This window comes from Cornus florida, unplaced genomic scaffold (assembly GCF_030987335.1).
Source record: "Cornus florida cultivar Cherokee Brave unplaced genomic scaffold, ASM3098733v1 CherokeeBrave_3.0.0_Hap2_Chr03, whole genome shotgun sequence".
Lineage (NCBI taxonomy): Eukaryota > Viridiplantae > Streptophyta > Magnoliopsida > Cornales > Cornaceae > Cornus > Cornus florida.
Window position 1 is genome coordinate 27,883,183 of NW_026775573.1, and position 16,556 is coordinate 27,899,738.

At 37.5% G+C, this 16,556-nt stretch overlaps 1 pseudogene; it reads right to left on the minus strand.

The window, feature by feature from the left end:
* Nucleotides 1-12,434, minus strand: part of LOC132301345 (pentatricopeptide repeat-containing protein At2g22410, mitochondrial-like) — an 88,609-nt pseudogene extending 76,175 nt beyond the window's left edge.
* Between the last annotated feature and the right edge of the window lie 4,122 nt (nt 12,435-16,556).

A 16,556-nucleotide genomic window follows, 5' to 3' on the forward strand; every position in this document is an offset into this window, starting at 1 on the left:
GTGTTATTATGCAAGACTTGTACCCTTATATATAAGCCTACACAGGCTTATTAGGTTTTAATGTTGAAAATACAGTATATGTTTTGCTCTCTCTCTCTCTCTCTACCATGATTTAGAACAGGATGCAAATGAACCATGTTGTGCCAAGGATGTTCAGTTGAAATTAAAGGTGTTCATGCATGGGGCTCAAAATCAAGTTGAGCCTAACCACGACAGTTCGAGCTCAGATAATTAGCAGCTGCTCATGGGCTCTCTAGCCGATTATGTATTTCTTCTTTGTCAGATTATTAGCAGCTGCTCTTGGTGTTGTGTTTAGATTGAAACAAGCCGAGTATTGAATCTTGTATTCTATCTTCTTGTGGTGGTTACTAAAATTCTACACAAGTCCTTAAAAGTTTAGAAATATTGTCCAACTATTATAGGCCTTAAACTTTAACATTGCAGCATATGAGTTTTTGTTGTTGTTCCGATTGGGCTTGAGTTGAAATTCTTTTAACCCCTCTATTCGGGTTGGGTTTGGGTAGAGGAACCCAGGTCTGACCTTTATTATCAATGCTATTATTACATATAGTTTCTTAAATATTTAGTTGTATTTAGATTATCGGAATGTTTGTAGTAATGTTTTCAGCTTGGTGTATTACCCATGATTTTTTAAAATTTTAATTTATTTTTTATTTTTTAGTGCAACCGGACCAATCAGAGCTTTACCCGACTCAAAAGGAAAAGGTGCCAGGTCAGGCTTAGGTTAGCCTATTTGGGTTGGTGGCAGTGTTGGGTTCAGTATTAGGTTGAGAATTGTATTCCTTGGTTTGCTCTAGGGATGACCCCTTAACTCACCGACTCATTTGATTTGCACCTTTACGTTTCAAGTTTTAACTGTTCTTTTTGTTTTGAATCATGTTTGAACATTGTTTTTATTCATTTGAAGGAAATAAATGAATTTAATTAAAAGCTTTCATTGTGTGCGCGTGTTTCAAAGAGAGAACATTTTGTACTTACTGGCTATTAAAGCCATTGACATATTCTTAGCATGCAGATGTCAATATTATCTCGCATGTACCCGTGCAAGGAATGTGCTGATCACTTTAAAGAAGTTCTAAGGTATATAATATACTTCATTCCCTATGAATTCTTATTGTTTTTAGTTGTAAATTCTTTAGATTTGAAATTACATGTTATTCTACATCGGAACAATTAGTATGTTTTAATGTTGAGTATATTTTTTTTTTTTCCTTCTTGCAAGCCTCTCTAGTTTGGGTGCTATATTAGAAAACTGTTATTGGTTAGCAATAGGATTTTTTAGTGTCTACTATCTAATGGTAGCTTGGATTTTGTGTTTACATCAACAATACTTTTCTCCTGCCTTTTTCTTATAGGTGATAGGATCTGAATTCCGATGTTGTTGTCCATATTGATCCTAAATTACCACTATGCCAAGACATAAAGGGCTAGCCCAATGTATAAGGCTCCCACCATTGCGGGGTCTGGGAAACTGATGTCTTGGCATGCGGAGTGGCTGTTTCCATGATTCAAACCCGTAACCTTTAGGTCACAATCGAGTAACCATACCATTGCACCAAGGCCCACCCTCACTATGCCAAGACATCAGTCCAAATCCAAACATTCATTTTGACTAGGCTTTGCTTTGCATTTGAGCAAAATAAAAGGCCAATGGTGGTTTAAATGGCTCGTGGAAAGGAATCCATTCTCTCCCTTTTCCCTCTCCCTTGAAACAACAATTATTCTTTTCGAATGGAATTATTCCAAAATGTAAGTGAAACTGACGCAAAAGGACTGGAGTTAACTGGCATTGCTTCTTTTTTATTTTTATGCAATATCTAAGACATTTTGCTTTTTCCTTATATGGCTTTTTCACGTCTTTGTAGCATGTGTAGGATCATTTTAGAATTTTAAGAAAAAAGTAGTCATTTCAGATCTTCTCATCATTTTGGCTGCTCTTCGTTTATTTGAAATGCTTCAGTGTGGGATATTTTGTGCCTTCAAAATTCCAAGAAGAATGGCTGAATCATGCTATATTTAATTGGTTTCCAAATGTCTGAATTGATAAAACTTCTGAGTGTGACTGTATTTTTGTGTATATGTTTGACAGATCAAATCCTGTACAGGCTCGATCTCAGGCTGAGTTTTCCCAATGGTTATGTCATGTACACAATGTTGTTAACAGAAGGTAACACATGTTGTTCTCAAACAAAATCTACCAGTATCGTATTGTTGTTTTGAACATACAAATTGAAAAAGATAAAATTTGATTGATAAAGAATGGTGAATCATTAATGCTCTTTAGCTCTTGCATGGTAATAAGACCAGTTAACTGGACAAATTCAAACTGTTTAGTAAGTGGATGCCTTTTAGAGGTTGTGCCGCCGGATTTCACATGACCGACTAGTAGGAGTCTGGCAAAACCATGGGCCTTGTTCTCTGTTTAACCAGTTAAATTTGCGTAGTTTTTCTGGAACTCAAGGGCCAAGCTGAGCCAGGGTGATAATTTCAATAAAATTAGTCTCTTCAAATCAGGAAGCTTGTGAAGTTTTGTTAATGTTGATTTCTGGTTTGCTCTTGTTTCAACAGCCTTGATAAGCTGGTATTTCCCTGCGAGCGAGTTGGTGCATGGTGGGGCGAGTTGGAGTGTGAACAGCGCGCGTGTGATCTACAAGGAACTACAACAAAATTTGGCAATGATATACATTAAATGAGAGAACTCATTACTGTGATTTACAGGAAATTAACAAATGATGGAGTTTCTGTGTTATTATGATGTTATTGTACATGGGAACCTCTTTTTGTTATCAGAAAATAGAATTTGCTGTTTCTTATCCTGGGAAGTGGGAAGTACGAGCTAGGTTGTCTATTTGGCTGTTGCTTTTCTCTCTTGGCCTTTTAAGTTCGTATAGTATTGCTTCATTCTTTGTCTAGATCATGTAATTTTCTTTTTCCTTTCTTTTTCTTTTGCTTCCTAAGGACTGTATGGAACCTTTTTTTTTTTCCTCTCTCTCTCTTTCCTGGCAAGCTAGGAGGGGGGGACTGGAACACAGACATACCTTTACCGAGTATTGAACCTTGGTCTTGTGGTTAGATTGAAACAAGCCGAGTATTGAATCTTGTATTCTATCTTGTTGTGATGGTTACGAAAATTCTAAACAAGTCCTTAAAAGTTTAGAAATATTGTCAACTATAGCTTTGACAATTCACTACAAATTTCATCCCAGGTAAAGGTTATTCATGTTATTCATTCCATCTCGGATAATAGGTTATTCATGTTATGTACAAGTGCTCATGATGAAGTTTCAGCACAACCAAAAAGAATGGTTTTTATGTTGAATGTGTACACAAAAACAGATGCTAGATAAAATCTTGAATAAACCTTCATATTATACAAAATAGTATACAAAATAGAAAACAGAACCTAAGCTGAATCAAGTGGTTGGCATCTTGAAACGGCAAAGCGGACAAGAGTGGTTGGTCTTAAGCCACTTAGTAATGCAATCTCCACGATAGACGTGAGAGCAGGGCATGCGAGTGATGGATTCTTCATCAAATAATTTCTCGAGACAAATGGTGCAAGAGCGATAAAATGTCATCTTCCCCAAGGCGTCAATGGATGATTGACTTGCGGGTACAAGCGTTCTCGTCCATGGACTCCTGTATAGCCCGAGCCATTGATCCATTCAAACCCCAAGTACTAGTCATGGACGCTCGTAGAATCCGAACCAGTGGCCAATCATCATTATGATCAATTTCATCAAAATCGGACTCACCCTCGCCGTCGACATCCATAGGATCCTCCTCATCAGAGGATGTGTGGATTAGTATTTTAATAATAACTACGGGTGTGGCATTGTCTGGAATATCACAAGGAAAGTAATATTTCTAGGGCAACAAGGGGGAATACAAAGGGGAAAGGAGAGACAAGGCAAGGCAACACGGCGATCGGCAATAACAGAAGAAAGCCTCATCCTTTAAAATTAGATTAGGGTTTTCTTTTTTTCAAATTTTATTTATTTATTTATTTATTTTTGTGAAAATGGGCTTGGATCTTTAGGGATCGATAAATTGTGACTTCACAAAAATTCAGATAGCAAGAGAACCGGGAAGGGGTATAGTACAAAAAGGTCGATGTATAAGTATAAAACTACTCCATATTATTAATTTGGTATAAATAGATTTTGAAAATTTAAAATGACGATAATATTTTATTTCAATTAAATAAATTAAAAACTACATATAAAATCAAACCATATAAAATGATGATAGTACCTTCGCCGGGAAGCAACCAAACTCAACAACTTCTTTCCCTTGCGGATGCTCTATTTTTAGAGGCACCTATTGGCTTTTCGCCCACATAAAGCTCCAGGTCCTTAGATAAGGTTTGATTGCAAACAAGCTTAATAATTACTAGTAGTATTTATTAGTAAGATGTAAGGTTCATTACCACAGGAACTTTCTATTTTGTCTGTTGCGAAAGTTTGGTTTTGGTGAGGTTTGGAGTGTTTTGTGTGGATATATAATTATATGTATATATATAATCAGTCTGTATATATATTATATTTATACCATTCATCTACTTATCGGTTTTTATTATATTTATATTTATTTTTATTATACTTATCAATTTTATTATATATTTTTATTATATTATCAATTTATTATATTTTCAGTTTATTATATTATATATATATATTTTTATATTATCAGTTTTATTATATATTTTTTTTATATATTATCATATTATTATATACTTTTTTATTTTCAATTTTTTATTATATTATCAGATTTTATTATATTATTAGCTTTATTATATTATTATTATTATATTATTTTATTATATTATCAGTTTTATATTTTAATTATAGTTTTCATTATATTATCAATTTTATTCTATCAGTACATATATATGTGTTTTTTAAATATTTTTATTATACTTATCAGTTTTTATTATATTTTTTTTATTAATTAATTTAGGTTTCATTACTAAACAAATAATATGTACATATGGGGAAAGAGAGAGAGAGAAAGAGGGGAGAGAAACGAAATGGGTATTGGGGTGAGGGGTAAAATGGGAATCAATTGGGTAAAATAGGGTTTTCATATTTATTTTTTTGTCAAAAAGTGATCAGAATGGCTTATTTGCACCTTTTTTTGAATTTTATGGACTAATATGCACATTTTCAAAAAGTAAGTACCAGTTCTGCACAAACCCTATATATATATCTTGGGTTTCTTTTTGCAGTTAACCCTTTTATTATTAGGTATCGTGTGAGGAAAAAAAATAAAAAAAACTGCTATATACAAAAATTTCCAAATATTCTTTGATGTTCAAAACTAAAATTACTTTTTTTAATTAGTCAATTTGTGCAAATAAAAATAGAGTAATGATACTCACACCAAATACTTGCAGTGATTTGTCTAAGTGAATAATTTTTAATTAGTTATTTTATTTATTGTATAATTGACTAATTAAGAGAGTAGGTTTAGCAATTCACTGCAACTATTCGTTACAAGAATTATTTTTCATAAAAATAAATATATAAATAATAATAATTTTAAATTTTAAATTTAAAACAATAAAAAAAAATAAGGCATTTTAATTAAAACCCCATATTTTATTTATTTTTATTTTTATTTTTTCAAAAAAAAAAAAAAATCTAAAATTCCCTTAAGAGTATTTTGAGGTTTTAGAAAAAATTTAGTCAAAATTGTTGATCAGGGCTAATTTGCATAAATTTTCAAAATACAGGGTATATGCACTTTTTTTTATATAATAATAGGATATATTATTTCAAGAACTAACTTGTTTACGTGTATGGACTGGACTAAAATTATTTACATTACGTTGGACTAAAAACTTATATACATTAATAGGGGTTAGGGTTTGATAGTAACCAGCTTTATTAAAAGAATTCTTCCTTTCCTTAAACGAATTCCTACTATCACAAGGAAAATTAGGCCTTAGATCATCCTTTAAGGCTTCGTTTGGATACACAGGAGAAAAAAGAAAGGAAATGATTATAAAAGAAAAGAAATGATAGCTATAATTTATATTCATGTTTAGGTAGATAGAAGAGAAAAGAAAGGAATTGACAATATTGTTGTTTGGATAACACAAAGAAGAGAAAAGAAGGGAAAGGATAATAATGAAATTACCATCTTACCCTTTTCCTTGCAATATTGGTGGAAACCAGCTTTCTTCCAAAGTGTTCTCTATAGGAACCAAACTAGCTTTCTCCATGTCATAAAAAAGTTCTATAGCTTCCTTTGGTTGATTGTTTTGTGAATATCCTGAAATCATTGCATTCCAATACACCACATTTCTATAAGGCATTTCATCAAAATACTTCCTTGCCAAATCTAACTCCCCATTTTTGGCATAACCATTGATCATGCTAGTCCATGAGAAAACATCTATCGTTTTCATCTTGTCAAAAATCGCTTTTGCAGTGATCAAACAACCACATTTTACATACATATCCAACAAGGCATTTATCAAATTTAGATTACAATTCAAATTATTATTTTCTACATACTCGTGAACAAATTTCCCTAAACTTAAGTCTCCACTCTGAGAGCAAGCCGAAAGCACTGTGATCATAGTAACTTCATTAGGTTCAACACCACTTGACAGCATCGAGTCAAAGAGCCTCAAAGCCTCGTGTGGCATATTCTTCTGCGCGCACCCGTCAATCATTGTGGTCCAAGAAACAATATCCCTCTCGGTAATGTCATCAAACAACAAACGCGCAAGATTCAAACACCCACGATTTGCATAAAAATGAATTAACCCATTTTGCACAAGCAAATCAGAAACAAAACCCACCTTCCAAATTCGACAATGGACCGATTTGCTCACTTTGAATCCACAAAACAGCTCACATGCTTTGAGCGCAAAGACGAAGGTTCGACTGTCCATTTCAACATATTCCTGAACCATTCTGCGAAAACAAGAGAAACCCATCTCAGGAAATTGAGCTTTGCAGTAACCCCTGATCATTGTATTCCATATACAAACATTGGGTTCTGGAATTTGGTTGAAGAGCAGTTGAGCGTGATCTATGTTGCCATTGTCGGAAAGTGCACAGAAAGATATATATCACTCGGCTTAGAGAAAAGAGGTAAAAAATGAGGCCAGTTCGAGTCATGTGTGCTTGAATTTGCTTCAATTCGAACATGGAATTGCACGAATCCATGATTAACAGAGTTGGGTTGGTGATCATAAAACTGCTCTGTGAGTTCCATTTTGGTTTTTGGAAGGTTAATTTTGTCTTTCTTTTTCAATTGTTTCTTTTCCCCTTAAATCTTCTCAAAATTGAGGGGATTTGATTTTACTGTATTGGAGGGATTTGGAGGGATAGCCTATCCCTCCAAATCCTTCCTAATATTTTCTTTTCTCTTCTATTCCCTCTATCCAAACACACTTAATACTATCCTTCCCTTTCTTTTCTCTCCAAAATCCCTCTAAATCCCTCAATCCAAACGAGGCCTAAAAGATTTGAAATTAGATTAGGGTTTTAAGTTTTCAGATGCTTCATCAGAGTAGTAGTTTTAATACAAACAGAGTTAATGAGGTTAGTAAAAATTTAGAGAATTTGTGGAGAAGCGAGGAGATGTTTTGGAAACAAAAGTCCAGGGTTCAATGGCTTAAAGAAGGCGATAAAAATTCAAAGTTTTTTCATTCTAAAACGCAACAGAGAAGGAAGAGGAATCTTATTTCTAGACTTGAAAATTCTGAAGGAGTTTGGTGTGAGGATGCTCGCCAGATTTGTCATATCGTACTGACTTATTTCCAAGATTTGTATAAATCAGAGCAAAATTATGATTTCAATAATTTCCTTCAAACTACCACTCAGCTTATTTCAAAGGAGGACAATAGGAATTTGATGAGATTGGGTATAGAGGAAGAGTTAAAGGATGCTTTATTTGCTATGAATTCATTGAAGGCTCCAGCACCTGATGGCTTTTTTCCTTCTTCTTTTTTTCCAACGGTATTGGGGTTTGGTTAAGGATGATATTTTGAGAGCTTTTAATGATTTTCTAAGCTCGGGGAGTTTACTTAAATGTTTGAATTATACTAACCTCGTTTTTATCCCTAAAGTGAAAAGTCCAACCAAAGTGTTACAATTTAGACCTATTGCGTTATGCAATGTGGTTTATAAAATATTTTCCAAAACGTTGGCAAATAGATTGAAACCTTTGCTTGAGAAGATCATTAATGCTCACCAATGTGCTTTTGTGCCAGATCGACTTATTTTTGATAGCATTTTAATAGCTCATGAGATTGTACATTTTTTGAAAAATAAAAGGGGGGAGAGGATAGGTTTGTTGCCTTGAAATTAGACATTAGTAAAGCATATGATAGGGTTGAGTGGAATTATTTGTTAGTAGTTATCGAGAGAATGGGCTTTGCAAAGGAATGGGTGCAGTTGATTAAAACTTGTTCGGCTTCTGTCAGTTACTCAGTGTTGTTGAATGGTAGTCCCTACGGGATGATTATCCCTTCTTGAGGTTTGAGACAAGGAGATTCTTTATCCCCTTATCTTTTTCTCGTGTGCCCAAGGTCTCTCTAATATTCTGCATGCTGAATTATCACAAGGTTCCCTCTCTGGAGTTCAAATTTGTCATAGAACTCCCAGAATCTCTCACATTTTTTTTTTTTTTTTTTGTAGACGATTGTCTCCTTTTTTGCAAGGCCAAGAATGAAAAAGTTCAACGATTGGCAGAGATATTAAAGGAGTATGAATTAGCATCCAGACAAGCTATTAATATGGATAAATCAACATTATTTTTCAGTAAGAACACTCATTTTTTCGATATAGATTATATCCACACAATTCTTGGGGTCTCTTGAGAACGTATGAATGCAAAATATTTAGGTCTTCCATCAGTTGTGGGAAGATCTAAATCTGAAGTTTTTGCCTACATTGAAAGAAAGATTTCTTCTAAAGTTAAAGGGTGGCAAGGAAAATTTTTATCGACTGGAGGGAAGGAAACAATGGTGAAAAGTGTACTTCATGCTATTCTAGCTTATACGATGTCATGTTTCAAGGTGTCTCACAAAATATGTAATACACTGAAGAGGAATATTTACCAGTTTTGGTGGAGTGGCAATCTGGCGAAATAAAAGATTCATTGGGCTAGTTGGAAGAAATTGACAAAGAATAAAGCAGATGGGGGGTTGGGATTTAAAGACATTGAAGCTTTTAATACAGCTTTGTTAGCAAAACAAGCATGGAGTCTGCAAGTGGAACAGAAAGGTTTGTTTTTTCAAATTTATAAAAATAAAGATTTCCCTCATTGTGATTTTCTCAGAGCTAAAAAATGTTCAAATTCTTCATGGGCCTGGCAAAGTTTTCTCTCAACAAGAAAATTGATTGAGAATGGGCTAGTATGAAAGATTGCAAATGGTCAGAGTGTTAAAATTTGGGAGGACAAGTGGATTCCTAATAAAAACAATCCTACTCTTTGTACTCCAGAACCTTCTAATTCTAACATTTACAGAGTAGTTGATTTGATGGATCAACATACAGGAGGATGGAATAAGTTCCTGATTAAACAAATTTTTAAAGAAGAAGATTGGAAAAGAATTTTACAGATCCAATTGCGGGTTATAGAAGGAATGGATAAACAATGGTGGTTTTTTTTCAACAAATGGCTCTTTTAGTGTAAAATCTACATATCAGGTTGCGCTTAAGATAAAAAGAGGTGGGATGTGGCACGCCAATAGAGGTGAATGTGGAACAAGTGGGATAGAACAATGCCAACAGTAGTGGAAACATCTATAGAAGTTGAAGGTTATGCCAAAAATTAAACATTTCCTTTGGCGTTGTTTAAATGAGGATGTGGTTGTACTAGAAAGTTTGGGTAGGAGGAAGATGATGGATGATATTATGTGTAAAGTATGTGGGTGGGAACCTAAATCAGTTAGTCATTTTCTCTATAGGTGTCCAAGAGCCAAGTTGGTTTGGAAGTTTTCTATGCTTAGATTAGATGGGGAAGAAGTTGGCCATGGACAGTGGGATAGATGGTGGAGATCAAAAATGGAGAATTGGTCAGGCTTAAGTGAGGAGCACTTGATGAAAAATATGGTTGATTTTCTTTGTTGGCAGATTTGGAAGGCGCGTAATGCTTGGGTGTTTGAGCAAAAATGGTGGGATGCAATGGAGATAGTTAAAATTGGAGAAGCTCACTGTTTTGAATTTTTAAATTATAATGTTGCTCCTTTTGCTATTATGAGATCACCCTGTTCAGGGCAAAACAGTTATGGGAATCCTGTTAGGTGGCAAGCTCCTCTAGTGGACGTGATTAAAGTTAATATTGATGCATCATTTTGCAAAGTATTATGTGAGGCTGGAGGTGGAATGGTTATGCGTGATCATAGTTGTCATTGGCATCTTTTTTCTTTCAAAGAGTTTTAAATCCGTTAGTGGTTGAAGGTTTGGTGCCTGGAAAGCTTATGGACCAGGTTATTCTTTGGGGCTATAATCGTATTGTGTTTGAGATTGATGTAGAGGTCATTGTTAATGCTGCGATATTGGATGGGTCTTCATCTCTTTTACTTAGCCCTTTAGTAGAAGATATCCGTGAATGACTTCATCTTTACCCTGATTTTGATTTGATGTATACGCGTAGAGTACGGAATGAGGTTGCCCATGCAGTTGCTACTTATGCTTTACAAGAGAAAAGTTCACATTTATGGGATGATAATTTCCCAGAGTTTGTTTTGCATAAAGCTCGTTTGGATGTAATTTCTGATTCTAATCAATAAATATGTTTTCTTGCTTGCGAAAAAAAAAGGTGTATGGACTAGACTAAAATTATTTACATTATGTTGGACTAAAAACTTATATACATTAATAAGGGTTAGGGTTTGATAGTAACCGGCTTTATTAGAAGAATTCTTCATTTCCTTAAACGAATTCCTACTATCACAAGGAAAATTGGGCCTTAGATCATTCTTTAAAAGATCTGAAATTAGATTAGGGTTTTATTTTTTCGGGTAAAGTACAGTCACACTTCCTTAGGTTTGCGAAAAGGACATACAGATGAAACTTATATGTTTTTTGGATAAAGACACCCCTTATATGAAACTCCAACCAAACAAGGCCTTAAATTCTCTGAAAAGATGAAATTACCCCTCAATATTAAAATCAGGTTTATTATAAAATATCATATATAATAAAAACACTTCCTCTCTCTAAAAACTCAAAATGTAAGTGAAACTAACATAAAAGGAATGGAGTTGATGCCAGAAGTGATGCAGGATGATGTAGACTGGCATTGCTTCTCTTTTATTTTTCTGCAATATCTAAGACATTTTGCTTTTTCCTTATATGGCTTTTTTATATCTCTGTAGCATGCGTAGGATCATTTTAGAATTTTAAGAAAAAAGTAGTCATTTCAGATCTTCTCATCATTTTAACTGCTCTCCGTTTAATTTGAAATGCTTCAGTGTAGGATATTTTGTGCCTTCAAAATTCCCAGAAGAATAGCTGAATCATGCTATATTTAATTGGTTTCCAAATGTCTGAATTGATAAAACTTCTACAAGTGACAGTATTTTTGTGTATATGTTTGACAGATCAAATCCTGTACAGGCTGGATCTCAGGTTGAGTTTTCCCAACGGCTATGTCATGTACACAATGTTGTTAACAGAAGGTAACATATGTTGGTTGTTCTCAAATAAAATCTACCAATATCCTTTTTGTTGTTTTGAACATACAAATTAAAAAAGATAGGGTTAAGTGCAAAAAAATCTCCCTTTACTAATGAAGATGCAAGAATTCGTTTCTTCTTTCTCTCTCTAGAATTCTTACCCTTCAATAGAATCCAAAAAATTCTCTTCCCTTATCCACCTGTAATGGTCTATTTATAGACCATTACAATTATTATTGTTAACTGATTACATTGGGCCTATATTCAAAAGTTTTCTTCCTTCTGGGTCTGATCTTCCAATGGGCTTGATCTTCCTCGGTGGATCCTCCAGGTTCGACCCATTCTGGGGTGCTTTGGTATGGGCCATACTTCAATTGTTCGACCCGATCCCGTTCCAGCGAACTATATCCGGCCCATGCCACTTGCTGCATCCTCAACTGCCCCCATAATTACCCCTTATTGATTAGGGGGTAATTATTAGAGGCTGCTAATTATGACCTGACGGCTCGAGAAGATCGCGTGGGGGAATGGACGGTTAGATTTAGGGGTCGGCGTTTTGAGATTCAAAAAACTCATCGCTTTCCTAACTCCTCGACCCTTGGGCTCACCTTGTCTTTATAAGCTTCATAGATGTTCCATCGATCCTCTTTACTGTCTCCATCTCACTTTCTGTTATTCGAATCCTCTCCGGCGATCTCTTGCAAAAGATCCTCCTTCCAGTGGCCTTGCAGTACCTTTTGCCTTTCTCACTCTCTGAGGTTAGTTTCATTTGCATTTTTCTTTTGGAAGACTTCTTTCTCCTTCTCGAAATCTTCATTTATTCTCACCATGACAGTAGATCTAGATGTTCTTCGCATGAAACTTCACCTCCCTGACGATGTAGAAATTAGAAATTGCCCCCGAGAGGTGAATATTAGAACCAGTGCTGGCCTTCTTCCCGGCGAGGTCCTGTTTTCACTCCTCCATCTTAATCTCCTTAGGTTTCCTTTGCATCCCTTCTTTTGCTATGTTTTCAACAAGCTAAATCTTTCCCCTTTGCAAGTAAACCCAAATTTCCTTAGGATTTTGTCTGTTATGCTACCCCTGATTCGTGACAGAGGTCTGGATCTGGACCTCGTAGATCTTCTCCTCTGTTACAAGGTTAGCAAGATCAGAACTGATGAGCCATTTTACCACTTTTTCCCCATTGAGAAGAGGTCCATCTGCATGGATAAAATCAAATCCGAGAAGGGTTGGAGGAAAAATATAATTGGGGTTAGGGGAGCCTGGTTCTCTCCAGCTGCGGAGGATTTCCCTATCCCGAGTACTTTTGGAGAGTGCTCTGTCTCTTTTTACAAGAAATTGAAAAACCATAAGAGTGACTGTCCTTGCGAGATTTGCATTCCTTGTTTTTGTACTTTCTTGTGCCATTCCTTAGGCATTCCTTGTGATGATTTGAGCTACGATGTGTGCAGGGATAGGGATAACTACCTGAAGCAGTACGTTCTGACCAACGTTCCCTCCTGCTCGGACCTCCTCACCTCAAATAATCTCCTCGATATCTCAGTCCTCGGTAAGACAATGAGCCAACTCCAGATCCCTTCCTTCGGCAGGAAGAAAACTCCCCCCAGGCCTGTTATCACCCCTGCATCAAATTCTTCACCAGCTTCAGCATCTTCCTCTGCTACCCTTTCTGATACCACTCCTTCCACCGATCCTTCCGTGACGGCTGCTGACCCGGTCGCTAACACAGCGACCGCCAGTCCGAACGTTACCCCTTCTGTCAGCAATCCTCCTGGTTCTACTACTGCTTCCGCACGGGAAAAGGCAAGAGGAAAAAGGCACCAACCTGATAGTGCCCTCAGCGTCGATGATGGTCCTTTGTCTCATAGGGTTAGGCCCTCTGGGCCGAATGTGATATCCCTAGCGAGACCTCCTCAGACTAGGCCTCCTACCCCTTCTGGGCATGCCTCCGCTTCAGGAATGGCGCCATGGAACCCTCGCTTCTTTCAAACAGACGAATCGTCTGTTAAACCGACCGAGATCATGTTCAAGGATGGTCAGACCGCAATGGCTTACTACAGGAGCATGTGGACTCCCAAGGACATTGAAGTAGCCAAAGGTCTGTCTTAGAAGGAAGTGTTCAGCCGATTTCCCTTATCCGCCATGGAGGTAACTTCTGCCCCTTAGTCAATAAGTCTTTACACAGTCTTTACACTTATTTTCTTCTAACCATCTGCTCGGCTTAACCAGTTGTCCTGTATATCTCTACAGACCCTGTACGGGATGATGGCTATGCAGAAACAAGTTGAGCTTGTGAATGCCAAGGTCCGTGCGCTTTCTGACAGCCTTAATGCAGCAAACAAGGAGAACGACGATTTGGCTGCTCAGAAGACCGGGTTGATGGTTCAGCTTGGTAAGATTGACAAGGAGAGGGATTCGCTGAGGAAGGAGACTGACTCTCTTCAGGATGAGAGGAATGCATTGCAGCTCGAAAAGAGTGTCTGGCATACTGAGCGGGAATCCCTTAAGGTTGAAAAGGAAGAACTGCTACGCCTTCTGAGTGATAAGCAATCCGCTCAGATGGCCTTTGAGAAAAGGGCATTGGACGAGCGTAACGCTTTACTCGATACCATCAGTAGGGTAAACGGTGGTATGCTAGCTCTGCATGCTCAGTTTTCTAGAGTTGGAGCCCTCAGATATGCTCAAGGGTTCCGAGAGGGTTATGCCGATCATTTTCCAGATGAGGGTCAGACCGGTTCTACCCCTGATAATGTTGACAAGGAACTGGATATTGACCCTCCTGGTGTTTATGCCGATCCAGACTCCACCGCTGCTGAGGGCATATTTGATGAATGCTAAGAGATTGCCTCTTCTCGGATCACTCCTACTCCTTCTGCTGCTCTGACTTTGGACATTCTTCCTCTGTCCACCGTGACTCCATCTGTTATTACTGCTGAAGATAACCCTCAGCAGAATGATTCCTCCAATGCTATTGAGGGTAGGACTCAACAAAACGATTCTGTCATGCACCTCGACTCTCCACCTCGTGAGGATGGTGATACCAACAATAATGAGGAGACAGTCCAGCACCATCAAGAGGCTGACGAGGCAAACGCCTCTTAGTTAGAACTCTTTTTTTTTTTTTTTTAATGTACTGACTTTTGTATATTCGCCATCTTTACACCTCATCTTTTTTGTAACTCTTTGAACTTTATTAATGAGATGGCCGACATCTGATCAAGCTCTTTATGTAAACTTTTTTTTTTTTAGCAAGTGTTTGGCGTTCGGCTCATAGCGCCAGGTGCCACTTACTTTGCTCAGGCGCCTGGCACTCGGCTAGAATGCCACTTGCCACTTGACCTTTTTTTTTTTTTTTTTTTTTCTTGGCAAGAGTTTGGCGTTCGGCTCATAGTGCCAGCTGCCACTTACTTTGCTCAGGCGCCTGGCGCTCGGCTAGAATGCCATTTGCCACTTTGTCCTCTCTTCTTTTTATTTTTATTTTTTTAGCAAGTGTTTGGCATTCGGCTCATAACGCCAGCTGCCACTTACTTTGCTCAGGCGCCTGGCGCTCGGCTAGAATGCCACTTGCCACTTGGCCCTCTCTTCTTCTTTTTTTCTTAACAAGTGTTTGGCATTCCGCTCATAGTGCCAGCTGCCACTTACTTGGCTCAGGCACTTGGCGCTCGGCTAGAATGCCACTTGCCACTTGGCCCTCTTTTTCTTTTTCTTAGCAAGTGTTTGGCGTTCGGCTCATAGTGCCAGCTGCCACTTACTTTGCTCAACCTTTTAAAGAGGAATATAATCTTTATAAATCTCAGGAACTTGTACATTCGACTGTGTTCAATTGAAAATGAACGAAATTAAGTATTGAATCTCAACTTTTTATTGATAATACCTCTTCAGAGAAGTAGCATTCCAAGGCTTGTTAACCAGCCTTCCGGCCATGGTTTCTAAGGTATATGCCCCCTTTCCTATGGCTTCTGCAATTCTGTATGGGCCTTCCCATGGTGGCATTATCTTTTTGACTATCCCCACCTTCTTTTTCAGAACCAGATCACCTGGTCTAAAGTCTCTGTGCTTTACTTTCTTGTTATGGCTGTTCGCAAACGTCTGCTGGTAGGATGCGAGCCTCACCGCTGCTGCATCTTTTTTTTCTTCCAGCAAATCGAGGTTAAACCTTAACATACTATCATTATGCTCATGATTCCATGCCAAGCTTCGAACAGTCGGAACTAAGTGCTCGACTGGTATAACTGCCTCGGTACCATACGCTATGGTGAATGGGCTTTCTCCGGTCGGTCGTCTTGGGGTCGTTCTGTAAGCCCATAGGACGTTCGGCAGTTCATCTAACCACCTTCCTTTCTTTTCTTCTAGCTTCTTCTTGATATAAGTAAAGATTGTTCTATTTGTAATTTTCACCTGTCCATTGGCCTGTGGGTGACTTACTGCCGCCAGCTTTTAATTAATTCCATATTCCTCCAACAGCTCTCTTACTTGCTTACTGTCAAGGTTGGTCCCATTATCCATGACGATTGATCTCGGAACACCAAACCGGCAAATAATATTACTCCAAATGAATCGTCTCACATGAGTTTGAGTAACTCTCGGATATGGCTCTGCTCCCACCCACTTAGTAAAGTAATCTGTAGCCAGCAACATATACTTGTTCTGAGCTCTGGCAGTTGGTAGAGGACCAATTACATCCATCCCCCACTGTGCGAAAGGCCATGGTGTGGCCATTACATGCAAGTTTTCAGGTGGTTGCTGAATCAGTGGTCCGAACCTTTGGCACTTATCGCACCTTCTGGACAATTCTTCCGAGTCTCGCGACATGTTCGGCCAGAAGTACCCTTGTGCCATTGCTTTGTGCGCTAAAGATCTCCCCCCTGAGTGGTTGCCACATACACCT